Below are 26,132 nucleotides of genomic sequence, written 5' to 3'. Positions count from 1 at the left end.
AAAAAAAAAAAAAAAAAGACATTTAATAGGGAATTAAGAACAGAAGCCACGTCTGTGTCTAGGGTGGCAACAAGACAAGATGTTGGATCCCTGAACCAAGACCTCCCAGACCCAGGGCTTGTATACCAGGAGTGGTTCAGAAGGGATGTGTAGGACAGTTGAAGTATGATTTGTCCTAAAGGTTAATTGACATAAAGGCAGAATTTATGGTAAGTACCTGCTGTTACACAGGAACCATAGATAAACTGGAAGTCTTAGAGGCCTCCCTGGAACGGGTTAATCAGAACCCAACATGGTGGTTTACTTTTCAAGATGGAGTTTCTTTAGCATCCACAAACATAATTGTGAATTTATCTATTCCTCCTTGAAATTTTATCAGATTTTTTGTTTCATGTCTTTTGAAGCCTTATTATTAGGTACATAAACATTTAGGACTGTGATGTCCTCTTGATTAAGTGATTCTTTTAAAATTATAAAATAATCTTCTTTATCTCTGGTAAAATTCTTTAATCTGAAATGTACTCTGTTTGATATTAATATGACCCCTCCAGATATTTTTTAATAGGGAGAAGCATAGTATATTTTTCCCCTGTCTTTTACTTTTAGCCTATTTGTGTCTTTTTATTTAAGCTAAGTTTCTTATAGGGAGCAAATTAGATCTTGCTTCTTTTATTCGACAGTCTCTGCCTCTTAATTCAGATGCTTAGATCATTTACATTTAATGTAATTATTCATATGATCAGATTTAAATCTTCTATCTTGCTTTTTTTATTTGTCTGTCTGTAATTTCCTGTTTTCCTTTTTATTTGCTTTAGTTTGGAGTAGTTGAGTAGTTTTATGGCACCATTCATATCTTTCGTTGACTTAATAGCTACAATGTTTTGTTTGTTTTAGAGGTTGCCCTACCTTCAAGTGGTATTATATAAAGTATAAGACCCTTTCAATTGTATAGATTTTTTCTTACAGGCCCTTGTGCAATTTTATCATAGATTTTTCTTCTTTATATTTTTTAAACTCCATACTACATAGTTATTATTGTGTTTAAACATTTAATTGTTGTTATAGACTGATCGTGTACCTCCTTCCCATAAAAAATGTATATGCCGAAGCCCTAATCCTGAGTACCTCAGAATGTGTCTGGAGAAAGAGTCTTTAAAGAATGGATTAAAATCAAACAAGACCATTAAAGTGGGTCCTAATCCATTTGGACTGATGTCCTTATATGAAGAAAAAATTTGGACACAGAGACACTAGGGATGCATACATACACAGGAAACAGCAAGAAGGTGGCTGTCTATAAGCAGAGAAAGGCCTCGGAAGAAACCAAACCTGCTGACACCTTCATCTTGGACTTCTATCCTCTAGAATTGTGAGAACATAAATTGCTGTCATTTAAGCCACCCACATTGTGGTATTTTGTTGGCAGCCTTAGCAAACCAGTATGATTATCTTTTTAAAATATTTAAATGATAAGAAACAAATCTTACATATTTATATATGTAGTTATCATTTCCAGTGCTCTTCTTTTCTTTGTGTGTATTCCTATTTCCATTAAGTAGCATTTTTCTTCTACTTGATGGATGATATGAGTTGGCTGTGTCTCCACCAAATCACATCTTGGATTGTAGCTCCCATAATCCCCACATATGGGAGGGACCTGGTAGCAGGTAATTGAATCATGGGGATGGGTTTTACCTTTGCTGGTCTCATGATAGTAAGTCTCACAAGATCTGATGGTTTTATCAAGGGCAGTTCCCCTGCACAAGCTCTCTTGCCTGCTGTTGCCTGCTGTTGTGTAAGACACATCTCTGCTCCTCCCTTGCCTTCTGCCACGATTGTGAGGCCTCCCCAGCCGTGTGGAACTGTGAGTCTATTAAACTTCTTTCCTTTATAAATTACCCAGTCTCGGGTATGTCTTTATTAGCAGCATGAGAACAGACTAATACAGTAGACTTTCATTACACTTCTTGTAGACAGGTCTGCTGGTTATTATTTTCAGCTTTTCTGTGTCTGAAAAGACCTTTATTTTACTTTCATTTTCAAAGGATATTTTCACTGGGTATAGAAGTCTAGGTTGAGAGCTTTCTACTTTCATTTCTTAAATGATGTTGCTCCACTATTTTCTCACTTGTATTGTTATTGAAAAGAAATCACTTGTCATTCCTACCTTTGTTACTCTGCATGTAATTTTTTCTCTCTTTCTCTTTCTTTTCCTTCCTTCTCCCTTCTTTCCTTCCTTCCTTTCCTTCCTTTCCTTTCTCTCTCTCTCTTTCTTTTCTTTCCAGCATCTCACCCAATCTGGAGTGCAGTGGCATGATCGCAGCTCACTGCAGCCTCAACTTCTCAGGCTCAGGTGATTCCTCCACCTCAGCCTCCCTAGAAGCTGGGACTTCACATGAGCATGACTATGACCAGCTAAAATTTTTTTTCTTTATTTGGTAGATACAGGGATTTGCTATGTTGCCCAGGCTGGTATTGAACTCTTGGGCTCAAGTGATCCACCTGCCCTAAACTCCCAAAATGTTGGGATCACAGGCATGAGCCACCATGCCCAGCCTCATAGTGTAAGTTTTCCTCTGGATTCTTTTAAGATTGTTTTATCATTGGTTTTGAGCAATTTGATTATGATATGTAGTTTTCTTAATGTTTCTTGTGCTTGGAGTTCTTTAGTTTCTTGGATATTTGGGTTTATAGTTTTCATCAAATCTGGAAAGTTTTTGCTATTTTTTTCTTCAAATATAGTTTTTTCCCACCCCTTTAACCACTTCTTTTGAGATTCCAATTACATACTTCTCAGACTGATTAAAGGTGCTCCCCAAAACCCTGATGCTTATTTATTTATTTAGACTATTTTTCTCTGTGTTTTTCATTGTAAATGGTTTTAATTGCTGTATCTTCAAGTTTCCTAGTTTTTTTTTTTTCCTGTGACATCTAATCTGCCATTAATTCTACCCAGTGTATTTTAAATCTCATTGTAGACTTCATCTCTAGAAGTTCAACTTGGGATTTTAAAAAATATCCTCCATGTCTTCACTTAACATGTTCAATTCTTTCCTCTATGTTTTTGAACATTTTTTTTTTTTCGACATGAAGTCTTGCTCTGTTGCCCAAGCTGAAGTGCAGTGGCATGATCTTGGCTTACTGCAACCTCTGCCTCCCAGATTCAAGCAATTCTCCTGCCTCAGCCTCCCGAGTATAGCTGGGACAACAGACACGTGCCACCATGCCTGGCTAATTTTTTGTATTTTTAGTAGAGATAGGGTTTTGCCATGTTAGCCAGTATGGTCTCGATCTCTTGATCTCTTGATCTGCCTGCCTTGGCCTCCCAAAGTGCTGGGATTACAGGCGTGAGCCACTGCACCCAGCCTGTACATAATTGTTTAATGTCCTTGTCTGCTAATTCTAAAACTTGTGTCAATTCTATTGATTTTTTTTTAAGAGACAGGGTCTCATTCTGTCAGTCGGGCTAGAGTACGGTGGTGCATTTATGGTCCACTGTAGCCTTGAACTCCTGGGCTCAAGTGATTCTCCTCCCTTGGCCTCCCATGTAGTTGAGACTACAGGCACATACCACCATGCCCAGCTAATTTTTTTTTTTTTTTTTTTTGTAGAGACTTGGTCTCACCCTGTTGCACAGGAAGGTCTCAAACTCCTAGGTTCAAGTGATCCTTCCACCTTGGCCTCCCAAAGTGCTGGGATTACAGGCATGAGCCACCACACCTGTCCATGTGTTAGTTCTAAGTCAGTTTTATTTGATTTTCCCCCTCCCATTTTGGGTGATACTTTTTCCTTCTTTGTATGACTAGTAATTTTTAACTTGATGTCAGCCTTTGCAAATTTTACCTTAACGGGTTTTGAATGTTTCTGTGTTTCTGTAAACATTCTTCAGCTATTTTCTAGGATACAGTTAAATTACTTAAAACCAGTTTGATCCTTTCAGGTCTTCCTTTTAAGATTTGTTAGGCAGGACTAGAGAAGCATTTAATCAGGGACCCATTATCCCCCCCTACTGAGGCAAGGCCTTTCTGAGTACTCTACCTAATACACTATGAATTATGAGGTTTTGCCAGTCTTCCTGGAAGGAATAGACCTTATTTCCAGCCCTGTTGTGCCTAAGTGACAGTCTTCTGAGATCCATGTGTCCCTTGGCAATATCCTGCTGGGAATTACCCAATATCACAAGCCTGGAGAGGGTGACTCAGTATGGGGAAGTGTAGGTCAGTCTGGAGGTGAGGAAAACCGCAAAGAATCTGGTTCTTCTCTTTCTCCACCATCACCAGGCTGAACTCCCTGACTAGGGGAGATAAAAGGGAAGACTCTTAAGAATGCCACCCAGTTCTGTCTGTTGGCTGCAAGCTCCTTCGGCTCAAAGTATTTCCTCACCTTGCAGAATATCTGAGTCTATAATTTTTGTTCATTTGTATATTGACTAAGCATTGTGGGCATTTTTGTTAATTTAAACACATTTTATAGTCTTTAGGAAGTTTGAAAAGTATATAGCATTGGAGATATGCCTAATTCAATTTTCTTCTCTTTTTCTCTTCTCTCTTCCTAGTCCTCTTAGCTCTTCTTCTAAATCTTTAGCATATTAGTGCCCATTCAGGTGGCATAATGGGTTATCTACGCTACTGCTTTGAAGCTGGGTTTCCCTCTCATTTCTAACTGGCAGCTGCTTGTGTATATTTTTTTTTTAAAGAGCCAAGGATAATCCATAGCCTCTCTTGGTACAGTATTTATGCCTTCCTGCTTTCACCATCTGATAATTTTTCCCACTGCTATGTATGACCATTTTTCTCTTGTTCAGTTCTCGACTGTTCCCTTTCATTTATAGCATCTTCACATACTAGATCTTTCAGCAAATATCTCAAGTGTATGTGTGACCTAAGTAGAATGTAACTGGGTTGCTTTTATCCCCTTCAGAGGAGATAATGGACACTTAGCAACAGCCAGCAGGAAGACTTGTGTTATTAGTAAGCTTTGACAGACCTAGAATAAACAAATGGCAACAGAACACTGCTAGGTCTTTGGGACCACAGTTCTCCTTGCCTGGTTCCCCGCCCGGTGACAGATGTGTACTCTTGGATGGCAGTTAGTGCGGTGTTCCAGATCATGAGCAAAGAAACATAAAGGCAAAAGACTTAGAAGGAGACAGACAAAAACAGACATCACAAACTATAAAAACTATCAGGACCAGCATTGATATTTACCACAAATTTCTTCTCAATATCCTACACAGACATCACTGACTGCTCAAAATTTCAACATAGGCTGTTGCACACAGGGAAGGAGCTCATAAATTGTCTTGAATTATTAGCAATATTTCTTTTGGCCTTGTTGTTCCCCAAATGACATAAATCCTTCTTAGCATTCCTGCAGCTACTTAGTGAAGGCAAACACTGAGACTTTTTGAGAGAAATTGTTTCTCATAATTGCAATGAAGTGTTTTTAGGTCTTAGGAGGAAAACACCTACCCTTTTTCTTAATGACCTCGATTTTTAAATTGGTAAAGTACCCGGGCATGTCTGAGACACAGGCCCTTATGGTTCATTACAGTATAGGGAATGCCCAAGCATGAAGGCAGAGAGAAATGGTGGGGAGGGGGCATTTGCAAGAGAAGATAATAGGGAATGACCTCTCTAGGGGTCAGGGGAAAAGAATGGTTAAGAGCATGGACATCCTGGGTTTGAATACCAGTTCTGCACTTACCAACTGAGTTATCTAAGGCAAACTAAGTATCCTCTCTGAACCTTGGTTTCCTTTTGTATAATATGGGGATAATATTTTCTAGACTTGGTATCTGAGTTGAATGAAATGATTAATATTTGTAAAGTGCTGTGACATAGAAAAAGGTTTGTGTAAAATAAGTAAACCATTAGAACGCTAAATGACTCATAATAGATACAAACCCTTTTCAATTTAAGCAGAACTGGATTTTGCTAAGAGGATATTGGCTCGCTCATGAAATGTGTAGGAGGAATAGATGGGCAGACCACAGAGCTGGTTCCATGTAGACACCACAGGCACAAAGGGCACAGATACCATAGATGCTGCATTCTGCTGATGCCATGATGTGGGACTCAGGATGTTGCCAATAGAAACTGGAGGTAGCTGCCTCCATTCTCCCCAGCAGAGATCCAGTAGCCTCCCTGCTTTCTTGGGTCACCAGCCTCTAATTTCGTGGCTGGAGTGGGTGGAGACTCATCTGAGGTGGAGGCTCATGTCCGGGGTGGAGTAGGTTAGGGCTTACTCATAGCTACAAGGGAGCTTCTATAGTGGCAGATAAGCTCTGCCTCACAAGTTTAGCAATTTCCCACTTTAAGAAATGAGACTTAAACACTGGGAAGCCAAAAAGAATGCTAAATGGGCAGAAGCCACCAAGGAAGAAGAATTAAAGAATATTAAATGAAAGAACCAGCAAACCCACATACAAAGTATAGGCTATTTATAAATACTTATGGATCAAATCTGGGTGAGAAGTTGGTATAGGGGATTAAAAAATGGATTGAAGAGGAAATAATCTAGAATTCCTTAAGGAGGTCAGAAATAGTGCGGCAGAAATATTGTGTTTTCGAATGTAGGAACAGGAAATTGTGATACTGTTCCTCACCCATCATAAGGGTCATGGCCAATATTCCTATAAAAAAAATACAGGTTAACTAGAGAAAATCATAACACATTTATTTAACCAAAGTTTTACATGACATGGAAGCCTTCAGAAATGAAGAGCCAAAGACTAGAAAGAACCTTCTGTTTTTATGCTTGGGATTGATGAATAATGGACAGCCGTATAAAAATGTGATTGGACAGAAAGGGTGTAATCCGAGAGCAACAGACTGAGGGGGAAAGCAAGCAAGACCTGTCTGTTCAGCTTCTTCTTGGCCTCTCTGTGTCTTTCTTCCTCCTGGGAAGGGGTCCCTCTGGAATGAGGGTCTTCAAGGAAGAAGGGAGAGAATGGCCTTTCCAGATTTTATGGGTTGCTTTGGGAAACAGGAGTTCTAGTTTCTATGACCCACCTTGGGGAAGGGGAAGTGTGGCTTCTGTGACTCACTTTGGGGAAGAAAGAGAAGCAGGAGACAGGAAGATGGGAGAAGATGGAAAGACCTTGGTTCTGAGGCCTTTCCAATTTTCTTCAGTTCAAAGTACTCAGCACACCAAAGCGCCATGCGTCGGGGTATCGTATTCTGAGCCCAACACAAACATAAGTTTGCCACTGTTAATTTTTCTCTACTTTCTCAGGGTCTTCATTCCTACATTTCTACAGCCCAGGCACTTCATCCACTGTAACTCTTCTCCCTTACTCCCACCCCAAGCATTATTCTACACCCCATTTTTGCTCTCAATCAACTATTGATTCATTTTCCTGCAAAGGTGTTCACCAGTAATTGAGGTGGCAGCTGATAAACCACCAATGTGTGGAATCTCCCGGGGGACATTTACATTTCAAGAGAAAAAGCCTTTAAGCTCTGAAGGAATGACAAAAGGTGGGAATAGCATTTTGTGGTACAGAGTTCTCCCTGGCTCTCTGGAAAATGGCTCTAGCTAAGAAATCTGCCTACATTGCCAATTCAGGTCTCTAAAGTCTCCTTCCTAGTGGCTGGCTGGTTGCAAATGAGGCATACCCATCTATACACAGAAGACTTCTGAGGGTCATGCACTGAGCACATGCCCCTCTCAGGGTGCATGCTCTGACCCCTACCTTTCTTTTCAGCCCCTGCTTACACCATTGCCTTTTGCCCTATGAGACACAGTTCTCCCTAAAGCCCAGTTCACCCTGTTCTTTCCTTTCTCAAAGGTTAAAAATAGCACTCTCTTCAATGACCTCAATAATTTAGAACCCATGAATAAGTCATTTGCCCAGGAGACTACATTGGGGCTTCTATTTTTACCTATAATCTCTCACCAAGCAAAATGACCTCTCTCATGAAGCCAACAATGACACCTGTTGCTCTTCTGGCTTCCCACAGAAAGGCACAGGCAGAGCTTGCAAAGTAGTCTTTCCTCAAGGACAAGATGGACTAGTAGGTGTCAGTGACTTCAGAATGTGAGTAACTAAACATGAACTTAGCCATGTATGCCTTGCTCAGAACTCCTGAAACTGCCCAGAGCATATTCCAAGAGGAACACATTCTATAAAATGGGGCAGGCAAGTTCTGCCTATACTGGCCCTCCTCTCCAGCCCTCCATCTTTGAACCTCAATAGAAGAGCAATATGAAAGCTGCTCAGGCCCTTAAACCCATGCGATTGCTCCTGCATTTCAACAGCACCTCTCTTCAACTTACATTCCCTTGCCCCGTCAACTCTACTCTGAGCCAATCCCGTGGTCACTGAGAAACACTCCACCTCAGGTATTTGGGCCACTAGTCTACAGAAATAAGTTTGATTTTCTTCCCTCCATATTTCCATATCCAGGGGTTGTCCTAGTTCTCCTTTTCTCCACTATCCATAGGATTCCCAGCCTAAGTGTTCTGCCGGCACCTCTAGCTTCACCCTCCAAGTGACCCATTCTCACTTTTCATTAGCCCCATGCCCAAAGCCTTCCACGCTGTTTGTGCAGCACTGAGCTATCTCAGTGGTAAGCTACATGAAGCCTTGTCATATGACCTCATGCCCCATGAGTCACAAAATCATTTATTCATTCTATCTCCCTCTGGAAAAATTCTCTTTCTCTTCCTAAACCTTTTCCTAATTCTCTTCCCATTTCTCTTCCCTAATTTCTCTTCCCATTTCTCTTCCTAAACCTTACTCCCTGCCCCTGCCAAAAGGAAGATATATATATATTTCAGAAAGTGAGAAACTTCTTTTACAGCCTGTTGTTTTCCTTTATAAAATAAATAATTATTTGTCTCACATTTCATGAAAAGTGGCAGGTACAGTGCTTAATGCTTTATTGAAGCATCTCGCTTATTTTTCTCTAAAAATCCTCTAAGGTAATGTTATTTCCCTCATTCTATACAGGAGAAAACTGGGGCACAGCAGCTTGTTCACAGGGGCAGAGGCAGGATTTGAACCTAGGAAGTCTTTCTCTAGAAACTATTCATCACTAAGCTCTACAGGACATAAGATCATACCCTCTTGTTGCCCATAGTCCACAAAGAACCCTGTAAGTAAGTTTCCACTTTTTCCTTCAAGAAGACACAATGACTTCCATGTAGTCACGTCTTTGGTGGGAATTCCTTACTTCCTATCTGTCCTCTCTTTCTGCCAATTTAGGCAATACCATCATGGACATAGAAACGGGCAAAGATTTCATGACAAAGACACCAAAAGCAATCGCAACAAAAGCAAAAATTGATGTGGGATCTAATTAAACTAAAGAGCTTCCACACAGCAAAAGAAACTATCAACTGAGTAAACAGACAACCTACAAAATAGGAGAAAATATTTGCATTTGACAAAGTCTAATATCCAGCATCTGCAAGGAACTTAAACAAATTTACGAGAGAAAAACCAACAACCCCATTAAAATGTGGGCAAAGGAAACAAAAAGACACTTTTCAAAAGAAGACATACTTGCGGCCAACAAGCATATATAAAAAGCCAAATATCATTGATCATTAGAGAAATGCAAATCAAAACCATGATGAGATACCATCTCACACCAGTCAGAATGGCTATTACATAAAAAGTCAGAAAATAGCAGATGCTGGCAAGGTTGGGGAGAAAAGGGAACCCTTATACACTGTTGGTGGGAGTGTAATTAGTTCAACCATTGTGGAAAGCAGCGTGGCGATTCCTCAAAGAGCTAAAAACAGAAGTACCATTAGACCCAGCAGTCCCATTACTGGGTATATACCCAGACGAATGTACATCATTCTACCATAAATACTCATGCACACGAATATTCACCGCAGCACTAGTTACAATAGCAAAGATGTGGAATCAACCTAAATGTCCATCAATGACAGATTGGATAAAGAAAATGTGGTACATATACACCATGGAATGCTATGCAGCTGTAAAAAAGAATGAGAGCATGTCTTTTGTGGGAACATAGATGGGGCTGGAGGCTATTATCCTTAGCAAACTGATGCAAGAAAAGGAAACCAAATACCATATGTGCTCACTTATAAACGGGAGCTAAATGATACCTTGTGAATACAAAGAAGGAAACAACATCACTCAGGTATTAGGTCCATTAGTTATCTACTCATAGGAGGAGGGAGAAGAGCAGAAAAAACTATTGGGTACTGAACTTAATACTGGGTGATGAAATAATACATACAACAAACCCCCATGACACATGTTATCCTATGCAACAAATCTTCACATGTACTTCCAAACCTAAAATAAAAGTTAAAAAAGGTAAAAAAAGCACATACACAAAAAAGAATTAGCAATAGTGAATGCTCTTAACTGAGAGCTCCCTGGTCTAAAATTCTTAATTGCTGTGGGCCTCACTGAACCAGGGTACCCTCCATTGCCAATTCTAACCATTTGAAACAATTGTTTCAAGAGTTCGTACTTGGCGAATTATAATAATCAATACCACCCTTCAAATTGCTTTTCTTATTTCTTTGAAAAGTGAAACTGAAGTTTTTCCACAATGAGTAGTTCAGGGGAGTCTATTTAGCCTCTACTTTTGATGCATGGATATATTTTCAGTAGATATGATCGAAAAGAGAATCCCAGCTGGAGTTTCTCAGAGAAGTGTAGCTCATTAATTCATTCACAAATATTTATAAAGTGCCTGCTATGAGCTAGGTGCTGGATTGAATAACCATAAAAATCCCTTCTGATCTTGAGAATCTCTAATTCCAGGAGAAAGGTGAAGTGAGCCTAGAAGAATTCACTGGATTTTGTAGAGTGGAGACAAGAAGGGATACCTTTCTATATCATGTTAGTGAAGGATAACAGTAGGACAGCATTTACCTACCTTGGTGGGGGTGAATAGATCTCTCTAGTACAACAAAAGAAACTCTCCAGAAAATTCTGGGGAAATGTGGTTGGATGGGTAGTCTGGACCAGGTTATTGGATGCCCTTAAAAATCAGGCAGGAATCCTGTCATGCGCGTCTGTGTGGAAAGACCACCAAACAGGCTTTGTGTGAGCTAACATGGCTGTTTATTTCACCTGGGTGCAGGCAGGCTGACTCCGAAAAGAGAGTCAGCGAAAGGAGATAAGTGTGGGGCCATTTTATAGGATTTGGGTAGGTAAGGGAAAATTACAGTCAAAGGGGGTTGTTCTCTGGTGGGCAGGAGTAGGGTTTACAAGGTGCTCAGTGGGGCAGATTTTTGAGCCAGGATGAGCCAGGAAGAGGAATTTCACAAGATAATATCATTGCTTAAGGCAAGGACAGGCCATTTTCACTTCTTTTGTGGTGGAATGTCATCAGTTAAGGTGAGGCAGGGCATTTGCACTTCTTTTGTGATTCTTCAGTTACTTCAGGCCATCTGGATGTATACGTGCAAGTCACAGGGGATGCGATGGCTTGGCGTGGGCTCAGAGGCCTGACATTCCTGCCTTCTTATATTAATAAGAAAAATAAAACAAAATAGTGTTGAGTGTTGGGTAGGTGAAAATTTTTGGGGGGTGGTATGGAGAGAGAATGGGTGATGTTTCTCAGGGCTGCTTCAAGCGGGACTAGGGGCGGCGTGGGAACCTAGAGCGGGAGAGATTAAGGAAGATTTTGTGGTAAGGGGTGATGTTGTGGGGTCGTTAGAAGAAACATTTGTCGGATTGAATGGTTGGTGATGGCCTGGATACGGTTTTGGATGAATTGGGAAACTAAACGGAAGATACAAGGTCCGAATAAAACAAGGAGAAAAATGGGTATTAAAGGACTAAGAATTGGGAGGACCCAGGACATCCAATTAGAGAGTGCCCAAGGGGGTTCAGCGTAATTACTTGCTTGGTTGGCAAGTTTTTGGGCTCTATCCTTGAGTTTTTTTTATGTTGTCATATACCAGGCCAGATTGATTTAGGTAAAAACAACACTCTTCATTTAAGAATATACAGAGTCCTCCTTTTTCAGCAGTGAGTATAAAAGGAAAGAATAGAACTTCATCAGGGTGGAAGTGTTGGAGGGTGCCCTGCCAGCAAAGATCATCTATCCACTCTAAGAAGGAGTTAGAGTGGCGGTTTGGGGAATAGCACGAAGAGATACCAGCTGTGACAGCTTGAAGAAACTGTGAACCGGCAGTGTAAGCAAGAGTAGGGCATTTACAGGTAGTTGAGAACGGAGAATAGGAGTATGACTAGACAGAAGATAGTAGGGATGACTAGTTTCTGGGGCTCGGTCCAATGGTGGGGGTGACTTCGTAAGGCCCTGTTGTAAAAAGTAGGGTAAGGACGAACAGACCTAACAGAATGAAGGGATGTATTAGGCACATAAGGGTAATTACCATTCTTCAGAAATACGAGTACGTTTAAGGGAAGTAGGGGAGAGTACTTGCGACTTCCAAGGGGAAGAGGAGAGATTAGACTGGCTGTCCGATGGACACAGCTTTATTCTGGAACAGTGAACCCAGTGGGGAGGGTCCTGCAGGCGGACGGCAGTCGGGGTACTATAGATGACTAAGTAGGGTCCAGTCCATCGAGGTTGTAGAGTTTGAGGGGTCAGATTGTTAACAAGAACTGATCGTCCAGCTAGGGTGTCTTCATATGGCTGGGAATCTGGAGTAGGGCAAGAGAAGATTAGCAGCCTGGAGAATTTCCTGTCTAGCCTGCTGGAGGACTGGAAGATAGTCTCCTAGAGGGCTGGTGTCTGGGATGAAGTTGGGGCTGAGTAAGAAAGTGCGTCCATATAAAAGTTCAAATGGACTGTACCCTGTAGCATTCTGAGGACAGGCCTGAATTCTGAGAAAGGAAAGTGCTAAAAGTATTGTCTAGTCCTTTTTAAGTTGGTGACTGAGCTTGGTGAGGTGTGTTTTTAAAAGACCATTAGTCCATTCTACCTTTCCTGAAGATTGAGGACGGTAAAGGATATAAAGGTTTCACTGAATACCAAGAGCCTGAGAAACTGCTTGGGTGATTTGACTATTAAAGGCTGGTCTGTTATCAGACTGTATAGAGGCAGGAAGGCCAAACCAAGGAATTATGTCTGAAATGACCGCGGTGACCTTCTCAGACCCTGTGGGAAAGGCCTCTACTTATCCAGTGAAAGTGTCTACCTAGAATAAGAGGTCTTTTAGTTTTCTGACTCGGGGCATTTCAGCAAAGTCAATTTGCCAGTCCTGGGCAGGGGCAAATCCTCCAGCTTGATGTGTAGGAAAGGGAGGGATCCTGAACAATCCCTGAGGGGCAGTAGAATAGCAGATGGAACACTGAGAAGTGATCTCCTTGAGGATAGATGTCCATGATGGAAAGGAAATGAGAGGTTCTAAGAGGTGGACTAACAGCTTGTAACCTACATGGAAGGGGTTATGAAATGATGACAGAATAGAACGGGCCTGTGAGGCTGGAAGGAGATATTTTCCTTGGTCTAAGAACCATTTGCCTTGTGTGTGAAGAGATTGATAGGTGGAAGTTTCAGCAGGGGAATAGGTGGGAGTGGCTGATGTGAAGGATGAAAACTGCCTTGAGGGATAGAAGTTGGAACGCTAGCTGCTTTTTTAGCTAACTTATCAGCATAAGCATTGTCTTGAGCATGGTTGGGGGAAGAAAATAGATTTTGGAAGTTATGAGAACTGTAGAGAGTTGAGCATAGTTTGTGATTTTTAGGGCCTCTAACAGTATTAAAGCAGTGGCAGCCACTGTGCGCAGACATGAGGGCTAGGCTAAAACAATAAGGTCAAGTTGTTTGGACAGAAAGGCTGCAGGACGCAGTCCCGGCTCTTGTGTAAGAATTCTGTCTGCACTAACCATGCCTAGGAAGGAAAGGAGTTGTTGTTGTTGTAGAAGGGATTGGGGTTTGGGAAATTAGTCGGACAGGATCAGCAGGGAGAGCACGTGTGTATTTATGAGAATTATGCCGAGATAGATAACAGATGAAGAAATTTGTGCTTAACTGAAGTAATGGGGGCTGTCTGTGAAGCCTTGCAGCAGTGTAGCCTAGGTAATTTGCTGAGCCTGATGGGCATCAGGGTTAGTCCAAGTGAAAGCGATGAGAGGCTGGGATGAAGGGTGTAAAGGAATAGTAAAGCAAGTGTGTTTGAGATCTCGGGGCAAGACAATTTGGTTGATAAGGCGCAGAGATCTTGAATTAACCTGTAAAGCTTGTCTCGTTTTAGGTACAATGGGGGAATTGTAAGGGGAGTTTACAGGCTTTAAAAGGCCATGCTGTAGCAGGCGAGTGATAACAGGCTTTAATCCTTTTAAAGCGTGCTGTGGGATGGGATATTGGCGTTGAGTGGGGTAAGGGTGATTAGGTTTTAATGAGATGGTAAGGGGTGCATGATCAGTCGCCAAGGAGAGGTATCCTATGCTTGTGGGTTAAGGTGGGGGGATACGAGGGGGATGTGAAGGAGGCTTTGAACTGGGGGAGAAGACAGCAATGTAGCCTAGGAATAGCCGGGGAAACAGGCCCTTGAAAAGAAGGTAGCCTCTGTATTGATTAAGAAGGGGACGGACTTACCCTCCACTGTAAGAGTTACCCAAAGGGTCTGTGATGGTCCAGGAGGCTTCCGAGGCATTGTGGCAGCATCGACCTTCAGCCGCTAAGCCGAGAAGATCTGGGAAGGAGTCAGTCAGAGAGCCCTGGGCCAGAGCTCCAGGGGCTCTGGGAGTGGCTGCTGGGCGAGTTGGACAGTTCGATTTCCAGTAGGGTCCCGCGCAGGTGGGACACGGCTTAGGAGGAATTCTGGGCTGCGGGCATTCTTTGGCCCCGTGGCCAGCTTTCCAGCACTTGTAGCAAGCACCTGGGGGAGGAGGTTCTGGAGGAACCCCTGGCAGCTGCGGCCCAGGTGTTTGGAGTTGTGTACTGGAGATGTGGCTGGGGTTTGTCTCACAGTGGAGGCAAGGAATTGCAAGTCAGAAATAAGCTGCTACTTGGCTGCCTCTATTATTGTACACCTTGAAGGCGAGGCTCATTAAGTCCTGTTGTGGGGTTTGAGGGCCCGAATTTAATTTGGGGGGTTTATTTAATGTCGGGAGCAGATTGGGTAATAAAATAAAATGCATATTAAGAATAAGATGGCCTTCTGACCTTTCAGGGTCTAGGGCTGAAAAGCGTCTCAGGGTTGCTGCTAAACAGGTCATGAACTGGGCTAAATTTTTATATTTGATAAAAAAGAGCCCAAATGCTAACTGATTTGGGAGAGGTAGAATAAAGAAAAAGAAACATTAACCTTGACTATGCCTTTAGCTCTATCCACTTTTTTAAGAGGAAATTTCTGGGCAGGTGGGGGAGGGCTAGTCTCGGAACGAAACCGTAAGCCAGACCAGGTGTGAGGAGGGCAGGTGGGGGAGGGCTAGTCACGGAAGGAACCCGTAAGCCAGACCAGGTGTGAGGAGGGCAGGTGGGGGAGGGCTAGTCACCGAAGGAACCTGTAAGCCAGACCAGGTGTGAGGAGGGGAGGTGATAAAAGGATTATAGGATGGGGGAGCAGAGGCTGAGGAAAAATTGGGACCTAGCTTAGCCTGGCGAGGAGGGGAGAGGTCAGATGGGTCTGGAGAAAGGAAGATTAGAAAGACTCAGCGACGCTTGGGGTTGGGACTGAGGGGACAGGCGGGAGGGAAAGAAGGAAGATTCGGGACGAGCTGCAGTGGGAACAAAGACTAGGGAGGGACGGATGTGTAAAAGAATGCCTGGACGTCAGGCACTTCAGACCGTTTGCCCATTTTACAACAATTATTTAGATCTTGTAGGACGGAAAAATCTAAAGTGCCGTTTTCTGGCTATTTAGAGCCATTGTCAAGTTTGTATTGGGGCCAAGCGGTGTTGCAAAAAAAGATAAGGCGTTTAGGTTTTAGGTCAGGTGTGAGCTGAAGAGGTTTTAAGTTCTTGAGAACACAGGCTAAGGGAGAAGAAGGAGGAATGGAGGGTGGAAGGTTGCCCATAGTGAAGGAGGCAAGCCCAGAGAAAAGAGATATGGAGAGGAGTTCGGGGGTTCTTGCCCTCCAGAAAAGCGGGAAAGGGATTGGGGTGCAAAAATAAGAGGTCAGGGTATTTGCCCCTCCCCCAGAAAAGCAGAGAAGGGGTAGAAACAGAGAAGGGGTCGGGGTGCTTGCCCCTCCCCAAGAAAAGCAGAGAAGGGGTAGAAACGGAGAGAAGGGGTCGGGGTGCTTGCCCCTCCCCAAGAAAAGCAGAGAAGGGGTAGAAACAGAGAAGGGGTCGGGGTGCTTGCCCCTCCCCAAGAAAAGCAGAGAAGGGGTAGAAACGGAGAGAAGGGGTCGGGGTGCTTGCCCCTCCCCAAGAAAAGTAGAGAAGGGGTCGGGGTGCTTGGCCCTCCCCAAGAAAAGCAGAGAAGGGGTACAGACGGGGAGGGTAGGGGTTGGGGTGGTTGCCCCTCCCCCAGATAGGTGGGACTTGCCGCTTAGGGTGAAGGACCAAGGCAGGCATCCCCGCAGCGTGGTCAGACACCCCTGAAACGTGGGAGAGTAATCAGAGAGGCATCCCTGCAATGATTAAACACCAAGGAAAGGCTGCCTTCCCCAGTCTGTGACGGGCGCCACGGATAAAACGTGTCTACTTTCTCTACCAGAAAATGAATTCAAATTAAGAGGAGGGAGAGATTGAAGGGTGTCGCAAAGATTGAAAGGAGAAAGAAGTTGAGGGATAGTGAGAGAGGTTGGAGAAGAGAGTAAAAAAGGGGCCACTTACTCGATTTAAAATTGGTGAGATGTTCCTTGGGCTGGTTGGTCTGAGGACCAGAGGTCGTAGGTGGATCTTTCTCACGGAACAAAGAGCAGGAGGACAGGGGATTGATCTCCCAAGGGAGGTCCCCTGATCGGAGTCACGGCACCAAAATGTCATGCGCATCCGTGTGGAGAGACCACCAAACAGGCTTTGTGTGAGCAACATGGCTGTTTATTTCACCTGGGTGCAGGCAGGCTGAGTCTGAAAAGAGTCAGCGAAGGGAGATAAGAGTGGGGCCGTTTTATAGGATTTGGGTAAAGGAAAATTACAATCAAAGGGGGGTTCTCTGGCGGGCAGGAGTGGGGGTTACAAGGTGCTTAGTGGGAGAGTTTTTGAGCCAGGATGAGCCAGGAAGAGAAATTTCACAAGATAATATCATCGCTTAAGGCAAGGACAGACTCTTTTCACTTCTTTTGTGGTGGAATATCATCAGTTAAGGCGAGGCAGGACATTTGCACTTCTTTTGTGATTCTTCAGTTACTTCAGGCCATCTGGGCCTATACGTGCAAGTCACAGGGGATGCGATGGCTTGGCTTAGGCTCAGAGGCCTGACAAATCCCACCTTGGTGCTTAGAGACAGGAGAAAGTCATTGTCACAATCCTGAGCTGGGGAATATTGTGAAGAACATAGTTTTTAGGGTGAGAAATCAATGGCCACTTGCGGTGAAAGCAAATCTTTGTCATTATACAGCCAATTGAATGAAAATGAACATTCTCAATTAGAGAAGAAAAGTAACCTCCCGGTGGCCTCCCCTTTCACAGCTCTTATTTTCTGTGTAACCCTCCTGTCTCAGATCTGTGATGATGTGGTTTGCTAGATGTTCCCAGAGCTGCTAATAAGATGCAGCTATAATCTATTCACTTGATAGCCTTCCCTGGAAACCAGACTTCTCTCCTAAACCTCTGCATTTCCTGGGTGCCTGCGGGGGCTGTACAGTGTGACCTGAGAATGCCACAGGGACAGGGCAGTCCCCATTTTAGGCCTTCAAGGAATGGAGAGGACCTAAGCCTCTCACTGACACAGTCAGAATAAGCAAGAAAAAGCCATGCAGAAAAGGAGATAAGAATGCCTGAAGACAGAACTAGTTTGAAAACAGAAAAACCAAGGAGAGATTTAATTACATAAAGAGCACCTGGTCAAAAGCGTAACCAAGTGTTTCTGCTCAACATCAGCAAAGGACATAACAAGAACTAAGCAGACTTAGAGGGCAGCAGGACCAGAATATTATCTTCACAGATGAGCTTGCTTCTTAGTGATGGAGCTTAGGATCTATCACCCCAAAATATAACTAGCAGTCAAGAATATGCCACCCCAAAACACTCCTCTGGCGTAAGGATTATTTTGAGCTGATTATTTTGAGAAACTGCCGACACGGGGGAAGCTCTGAAAACAGAAGTTACCCTTCTGTATGATAAATTTACATCTGTAAAGGAAATCTCCACTTCTCAGACTGTCTTCTCTCACCGGGAAGACAGGGACAACTAAACCACTAGACTCTTATCAATGGAGTAGGTACCACTTACATCTGCATAACAAACCCTACCCGTTTACTGTCCTTTTCCTGGCCTTTCCCCATAACCTGCCTTTCCTCACTTCCTTTATTTCAGCAAAGGATAGTACTTCTCTATTAAATAGTCTGAAATCAAAGCCGCTCCTTTGAGATTTACTCCTGGAGATTTCCCTATCTCCTATGATACTGGAGAGATATACATGTTCTTGAACTTCTGATCGTATGTTTTGTTACTGTGAGTCCATGAAGAACTGTGAAAAGTAGAGAGAATATTATATTTCCTCCCTTCTATTAGCAAGGCCTGTTAACAGATAGGTGATCTAAAGAGGCTGTGAGTGTGAAATTAAATTCTTTAGGTCATTAAAAGTAGCTCCAATTTGTATTTGCCTAGAAGTGGACTAAGAAATGACTTATTGGAAGACGAGGGTATATTAGTCATCCTTTCCAGGTCTTTCTTAATAAAGTGTTTTAAAAAAAAAACTTCAGCTGAATTAAATGTAAAGGAGTATAATTGAGCAATGAACGATTTGTGAACTGGGCAGGCTCCTGAGCCAGAGTAAGCTGAGAGACTCCAGCATAGCCACATGGTGGGAAAGATTTATGGACAGGAAAAAAGTGACGTACCGAAATGGAAGTGAGGTAGTACAGAGACGGCTGGACTGGTTACACGTTGACGTTTGCCTTATCTGAACGTGGTTCAAACAGCTGGCTACATTTGGCCGAAACTCAATAATTGACGTAAGTGTAGGCTACGGTCTGTTGACGCCTTCACTGCTTACAGTTCACAATATACAGAGAAACCTTTAGGCCAAAGCTAAAATATGTAAGGAGGCAGCTTTAGGCTAAACTTGATTTAACACAGGTGATTATGTCTTTTTCTTGTTTGAATTCGTTTATGAAGTCCACATTTATTGAGAATGGTTAAGGTGTGCGATGGTTTTTGTGTGAGCTCTTGTCTTTGTATCTCCACTTTCTCACTCCCTATGCTTGAGATTTTTCCAGTTGCCCACCTGTCTGCCTCTAAAAACCCACACTGTGACTACTCCAGGTCTCAAGAAATCTGCCCTTCTTTCATATTCTGCCCACAGTCTTTGCTATACATTTATGCAATTAAACATTTTTTTTATTGTTGCCAAGTATGGGTTTTTAATCCCAATTTGTGGCCAACTCAGTAAAACAGAGGCAATATTTTCTACTTTGTCGTTTTTCCCTAAGGTTCTATGCATGATGCTGCATTCTAGTAAATTTTTACTGGTTGACAGCAAAAGAAATATCAAATACATTGTATATATGTAATTTAATATGTATTGAGCATCTACCATGTGTGAAGTACTTTAAAGTCTTTGTTTAGCAATGCCCTTGAACACTAGCACTTTTAGGAAACAGTTTGTAGTGTAAATTAGGATTTTGTTAACCCAGTGTTTTGTCACAGGCAAGTTGATTTTTGGAGCATGATCACATACAAGTAACTGGTAAACACAATTTAGAAAATAGACTCCTGAATATTGAAAGACTGAGTTGTAGAAGAAATTTTGTTTGAAACTTGAGAAGAAACCTGGATTTAAAAAGATAACACCAGAGAGTATTGTGTATGCAGTGCATGCATGACATATCTGTCCTGACACGTGCATTATGTAAATAAACTGGTGAACCCAAGAGAATGACGGTGTTGTTGCTTTAGGATAAACAGTCAAATGAGCACAGAGGCTGGGAGCAGTGTCTCATTCCTGTAATTCCAGCGCTTTGGGAGCCCAAAGCAGAATGATTACTTGAGCCCAGGAGTTCAAGACCAGCCTGGGCAACATACAGAGACCCTGTCTCTACAAAAAAAATTTTAAAAATTAGCCAGGCGCAGTGGTGCACACCTGTAGTGTCGGCTACTTGGGAGGCTCAGGTGTGAGAATCACTTGAACCCAGAAAGTCAAGGCTGCAGTGAGCTGTGATCACACCACTGCACTCCAGCCTATGCAACAGAGTAAGACCCTATCTCAAAATAAAAAAAGGATACAGTGGTAGATTGCCTTGTTGTCTGAGACCTTTGGTGCCAAATTGTTATGCAGAACTAGGAACCTACAAGTAAATTCTCAGAAATTGTCTGTTTTTAGAATGAAGAAAAACATTTGATTGTGGTTTTGATTTTTAAAAATCTGTCTCCTTAGGTGTCATTCTTTGGAAATATGCCATAAAATTTGCCATGCTTATTTAAAGAAAAAAGTAATGACTATTGAGAAGAGCATGGCAGTCTCTCCATTAACCTTGTCATTAAGCAGCAAAGTTAGGAGACTGGGATGATAGGGTTAAGACTTCATGATCAAGGCATATTCATTGGTTTATTAGGATTTCGTAGCTTACCTTAATTGCAGTCAAATTGCCTCAGAAAGGGCTAAGCTTACCGTGAAAACACTGTAGAATATTCTACTGTCACATTATAAATGGATTACAATTACATGATGAATTAGACTACAAATACCCAACATTGACAGAAAACACTTTCATCATCAATGATTCAGAGGCCTTTAAGAATTTCACAGTATTCTAGAGTTATGCTACTTCTGTTTGAATCTTGAAAACCTGGATATTTAAAACATTTTTTTCATTGAGGTAAAATATACTTACATAATTTACCATCTTTACCATTTAACTGTACATTTCAGTGGTAATAAATACATTTACGCTCTTTTATCCTACCCCCCGCTTCATCCATTCTCCCTCCTCCCCTCCCTTCTCCCCCTCCTGTCCTCTGGTAACCACCAATCTACTCTGTCTTCTTGAAATTCACTTTTTTAGTTCCTGCATTTGAGTGAGAACAATGCAATATTGGTCATTCTGTGCTTGGCTTATTTCATTTAACATAATGGCTTTCAGTTCCATCTATGTTGCTGCAAATGATAGAATCTCGTTGTTTTTCGTCTGTTGAATAGTACTCCATTGTGTGTATATGCCCCGTTTTCTGTCTCCATTCATCCGTTGATGAGCACTTAGGTTGATTCCGTATTTTAGCTATCGTGAGTAGTGCTGCAATAATTATGAGAGCGCAGTTATCTCTTTGATACATCAATTTCCTTTCTTTTGGATATATACACAGTAATGGAATTGCTGGATCACATAAATTTCTGTTTTCTGAGGAATTTCCATACTGCTCTCCACAGTGGCTATATTAATTTACATTTCCACTAATCGTGTATGAGGGTTCCCCTTTCTCCACATCCTCACCAGTATCTGTTATTGCCTGTCTTTTTGATATAAGCCATTTTAAATGGGGGTGATATGATCTCTCATTGTGGTTTTGAGTTGCATTTCTCTGACTAGTGATAAAACCTGGACATTGGAACTTTCTGGTTATTTGGACATAATTACGGTCTTATCATAGATCACAAGATGGATGATTAAAAGAAGTAGAATGTAGATATACGCTTTTCCTATTTTCCAGGAAACAAGGATTTAGCTGTCCTTGAGGGTCTTTGTGTGTTTACATTGTTTTGTAATGATGTGTTGCTCTGCATGTTGTTACGTATGTTGTATAATGATATGTTGTTATGTAATGATAACGGTAATATTTGAGTCTTTCCAAACTATTTTATCAGTACTTCCCAAATTCTTTCACATCCCAGCACATGTGGAAAGCAGTAACATGTAAATAGCAGCCTAGAAAAATAGAGGAAGTCGCTAGGGCTCTGGCCTCCCAGTGCCCCTTCTCGCTGTCTGAGGTGAAAGAGACCTGTCTATATCTCTGCTCACCTAGAACCCATCAGAGTACCTTGGTAGAAAAGGTCTGGAAATGCCAGTTTGGGACCACCTCATCCGTGGTCCTCTAACTGTCATGAAAATTAGTTTTTCCGGTATCCTTGCACTCACAGAACCCTGCCCCTTGGGGGAGGGAGGGACTCCAGGAGCAGAGAGAAGATGAATAGCCTCATGGAAAGGAGGAACTGGCATACATTTCCACATGGAGTGAGCAGAAGTGCCAGCTGCTGTCTTCAGGGAATTTTGCTGACAGTAGGAGAATGGGGCGTGATGTCACAGGAACCTGGCTTGGTCGGCACAGCATGGTGTCCAAGGCAGCTGATCTGTTCATCCAGATTGAAGTGATCTCTTCCCCTGCTGCTCCCACCCTCCCTTCTCCCTGCCAGTCTGAGTGATAATTGTAAAGCCATGAAGTTCCTTTCAGAAGTAGGCCGTGGGAGCCAGGGCTGGGTGTTTCGTGCCTGGCATGTTGCAATTATCACCAAGGATGGCTCTGATGACAGCGTAATACATGTGGTGTTTTGTGCTAAAAAAGTCAATACCAGTGGCTGAAAAAGCAAATCTTTCCAGAGACGTGAGCACAGCTTCCACATGACATAGGATCTGTGTGGGCCTCGACTTACGGTCACTTCTCTTCACCCTCAAGATTATTCCTACAAAATAGACCATTGACCCAGTCCTTGGGAAGCCATGAATAGAGAACATTCCTCTCTGTTCAGGAACTCTTCAGCTCTTAACAGAGTGAGGCTTTTTAAAGTACCTGTGTCAGAGTCCAGAATTTAAATTTATCTGAACTTGAGAGGAAAGTGTTATCCTCAAGATAGAACTTTTAAGGAAGTTTGAATCCTAAGTTTACCACTTAGCAGCTGTGTGACTTTGGGAACTTCAGTGAACTTCTCTGACCCTTGTTATTAAAAGAAAAGTATCATACTCACTTCAAGACTTGCTAGAATTACGTAACTAAACAACCATAAGTAAAATACTTAGCACAAAGTCTGTCCCAAGGAAAATGACATAAAAACAGCAGAAGTTGTTGCTATATTTATAGATATTGTTGTATATACCAGTCGTGTTTTTAGGAAGGGAGCTCTATAAAAAAAATTTTACACATGCTTGCTAAATTCTTTTTAGGACTGATCTCATGGTTATCATACAGATAACTAGAATTATGACAGCAGTTGTAACCTCTTCAAAAATCTTACTATGTCATGTTGGTGAGAAGATTGAACAAGAAATTCCAAGCAAGAAGAGGACAACTCAGAATACACACCCCTCCACCACAGAAACCTGTAGACTCAAACATTTCCTCAAGACACCAAGAAGTTTAAGTTTTCTTTTGATGGAAAAGTTTTTTCAAAAATGAATATAATATATATTTAATGTTGACATTTTTATACCAAAGGCTATAACTTAACCTTTTATATTGTTGAACCACCTAAAATATAACTTTTCACATGGCATGACTATTTTTATTTGTCTAACCATGAATTAGCAACCTGAAAAGGCTTTGCCTTATTCATTATTCAACATTAAATAGCCGCTTCTCACTTTGATGTAGGTTATTAATTTATAGACTGCCTTTAGCTTAAGTCAACTGATGACAAAGCACAGTTCCAGAAGTAGATTTTGAAAATAAGCAGCTTACAGCTGGAGAATATTTGTCAGCTTTAATGTTTACTCAATAATTCAGTAAAAGGAAACAACGAAAAGGAAGTTACTGTTATGCAGAAAAATACCTTCTTTACAGTTCTATTCAATAATTAAGTTTTCATTAAGAAATATAATTTCTGAACTTAGCTGACAATGATGAAGACTTTGGCATGCTGGCTATTACAGAAGGCAGATCCAAAATTTGTTTAGAAATCACAGAGCAACAGTTTTCCTGTTACAAACTCAGAGAACATCCACTCAAGGTAAGAATGCATAAAACCAAGAGACCCAGATCTGCGTTATCCCTCCAAATTAGCATTTATAAAATGGGCTTCCAAAGATTTCCCCTCTGTTATTATTATTCTTCCTCCTTTCCCTTCTCCTTCTCTTCCTCTTCTCTTTCTTTTTTATACTGAACACTAAGACCAAAAATATTACAATGTACGTTAGCAATCATCTTGTCCAGTCATAATTTTACAGATAAATGGCAGTAAAGCTTAGTGGTTATGAGTGGAGGCTCAGGAGGCAGTCTTAGTCTGCCTGAGTTCAGATCCTGGCTCAGCCGGTTTCCACCTGTGCAACCTTTGGACGGGTGATTTACTTGTCTGTACTTTATTTGAGCTATAAAATCAATGTTACAGGTTCTTGAAAGTACTTATAGAATTGGGTTATTATGATAAATAAATGAGGCTGTACATAAGTATTAGATGTGTTATTACAAATGGGAGAGCTGAGGTTGTGAGCAGTTAAGGAATTTGTGTAGGTTCCTCAGCTAGTCAGCAGTGGAGCCCAAGTCTTCTTATTCCCGTCCAAGATTCCATATTCTATAAGTGAACAGCATGGTAGTGGGCATAGATCCTTTCTGCCTAAACAGCATCCATTCCTCCTTCTGGTAACAGCAACCTAGCACTTTCTTTGGAGAGCCATCTGACCCCAATTTTTCATGTATGTACATCAACTTTATGTGGGAGGAGTGCGAGGGTGTCACTCAACCTAAGCCTGGCCAATTGGAGGATTCCATCACCCTGGCCATAAAATTTGATTCAGGAGGGGAATGTAACTTCAGATCAGTGAGATGCCATCCAGGCTGTCTCCTGGAACAACTGGGAAAAAGATACTCTTTTACCTTTGGGGATGTGACTATTAAGATGTAAGTTCAGAAACTCCGCTAGCCATCTTGCTGCTAAGAAGGGAAAGCCTAGGAAGAAAGGAGCCAACAGAGGGGAAAAGATAGCTCATAACTCGAGAGAGAAATATTCCTGATGGTATAACTGGAGTGCTTGGATTGAGCCATACCTGAAGGGTAGGGGAGATCTATCTTTGGACTTGTCAGTTAGTTCAGCAGATAAAGTGGCTGCTGTCACTTACATTGAAAAATACTGACTTACACAGGCATTTAAAAAATAGAGCACATAGTTCTCACTTCAGGAACCAGCTTGAGTATTTCCTTGTATGAAAATACTTTGAAACCTAAATCTTCCTGTTACAACATGAGAGTAATTTTGGCAGTCATCCTTACTTCCTGATATTTTGATACTGTCTAGGTTAGGTGAGCAATATTGGGAAGCAGCATAGGGTGGGCCTGGAGTCAGATCTGAGTTGGAATCCCAGACCTTCTCCTAGTCAGCTCCCTTCTCCTTGGCTCACCACTTAATCTCTGTAAGCCTTAGTCACCTTGTCTGAATAGACTGATTGCAAGGGCTCAATAAGATAATGCATACAAAATACTAACATTAAGAAGACAGTAATGATAATAATAAAATGGCTAATGTTTATTGATGTTAACTGGGTGCTAGACTCCGCTGAGCACTTTAAATGAGTACCTCATTTACTACTCATAATGACCTTGTGTGGTAAGAGCGCCATTACTCATTTTGTACTTGAGAAAACTGAGAGACAGGTAAAGCAGTTTGCACAAATCTGGACAGCTAGTGAGTGATGGAGCCAGAACTCTTATTTCAGAAGCCAAGCTCATGACTACATTGTGAAATTGCCTCTCATTTTATCCAAAAACAATTAGATGTTTAGGTTGTTGCTACTGATGACTGACTCCTGATAAAAGTTCAAAAGTTGACTTTGATTCTGAAGTAGTGATTTTTTTAAGAGACAGTCTTTCTATGTTGCCCAGTATGGAGTGCAGTGGTTATTCACAGGTGCAATCATAGTGCACCACAGCCTTGAAATCCTGGGCTCAAGTGATCCTCCTGCCTCAGCCTCATAAGTAGCTTGGTGAAGTAATGATTTTGAAGCAATTAGGCTGCAAAGCTCAAGGATGATAGTGTGGCCATAGGGTCTTCTCTAGAGGAGTTCAGAAAGTCAGGAGTAGAGTTGAGTGAGAAGAAACAAGTGTTACTTTGGGAAAGTTATGGTAACCTGAGTCTTGGCTTCCTCATCTATAAAATGGTTTTACCTATGCCCCAGGTTTTTGTAAGGGTTATAAGAAAAGGGTTATGGAAAGCACTTAGCAGGTTGCCTGGGGGATCATCATTAC

The sequence above is a fragment of the Colobus angolensis genome, unplaced genomic scaffold, assembly GCF_000951035.1.
Source record: "Colobus angolensis palliatus isolate OR3802 unplaced genomic scaffold, Cang.pa_1.0 Scaffold97, whole genome shotgun sequence".
Classification (NCBI taxonomy): Eukaryota; Metazoa; Chordata; class Mammalia; order Primates; family Cercopithecidae; genus Colobus; species Colobus angolensis.
Note: the sequence above shows the minus strand (reverse complement) of the source record.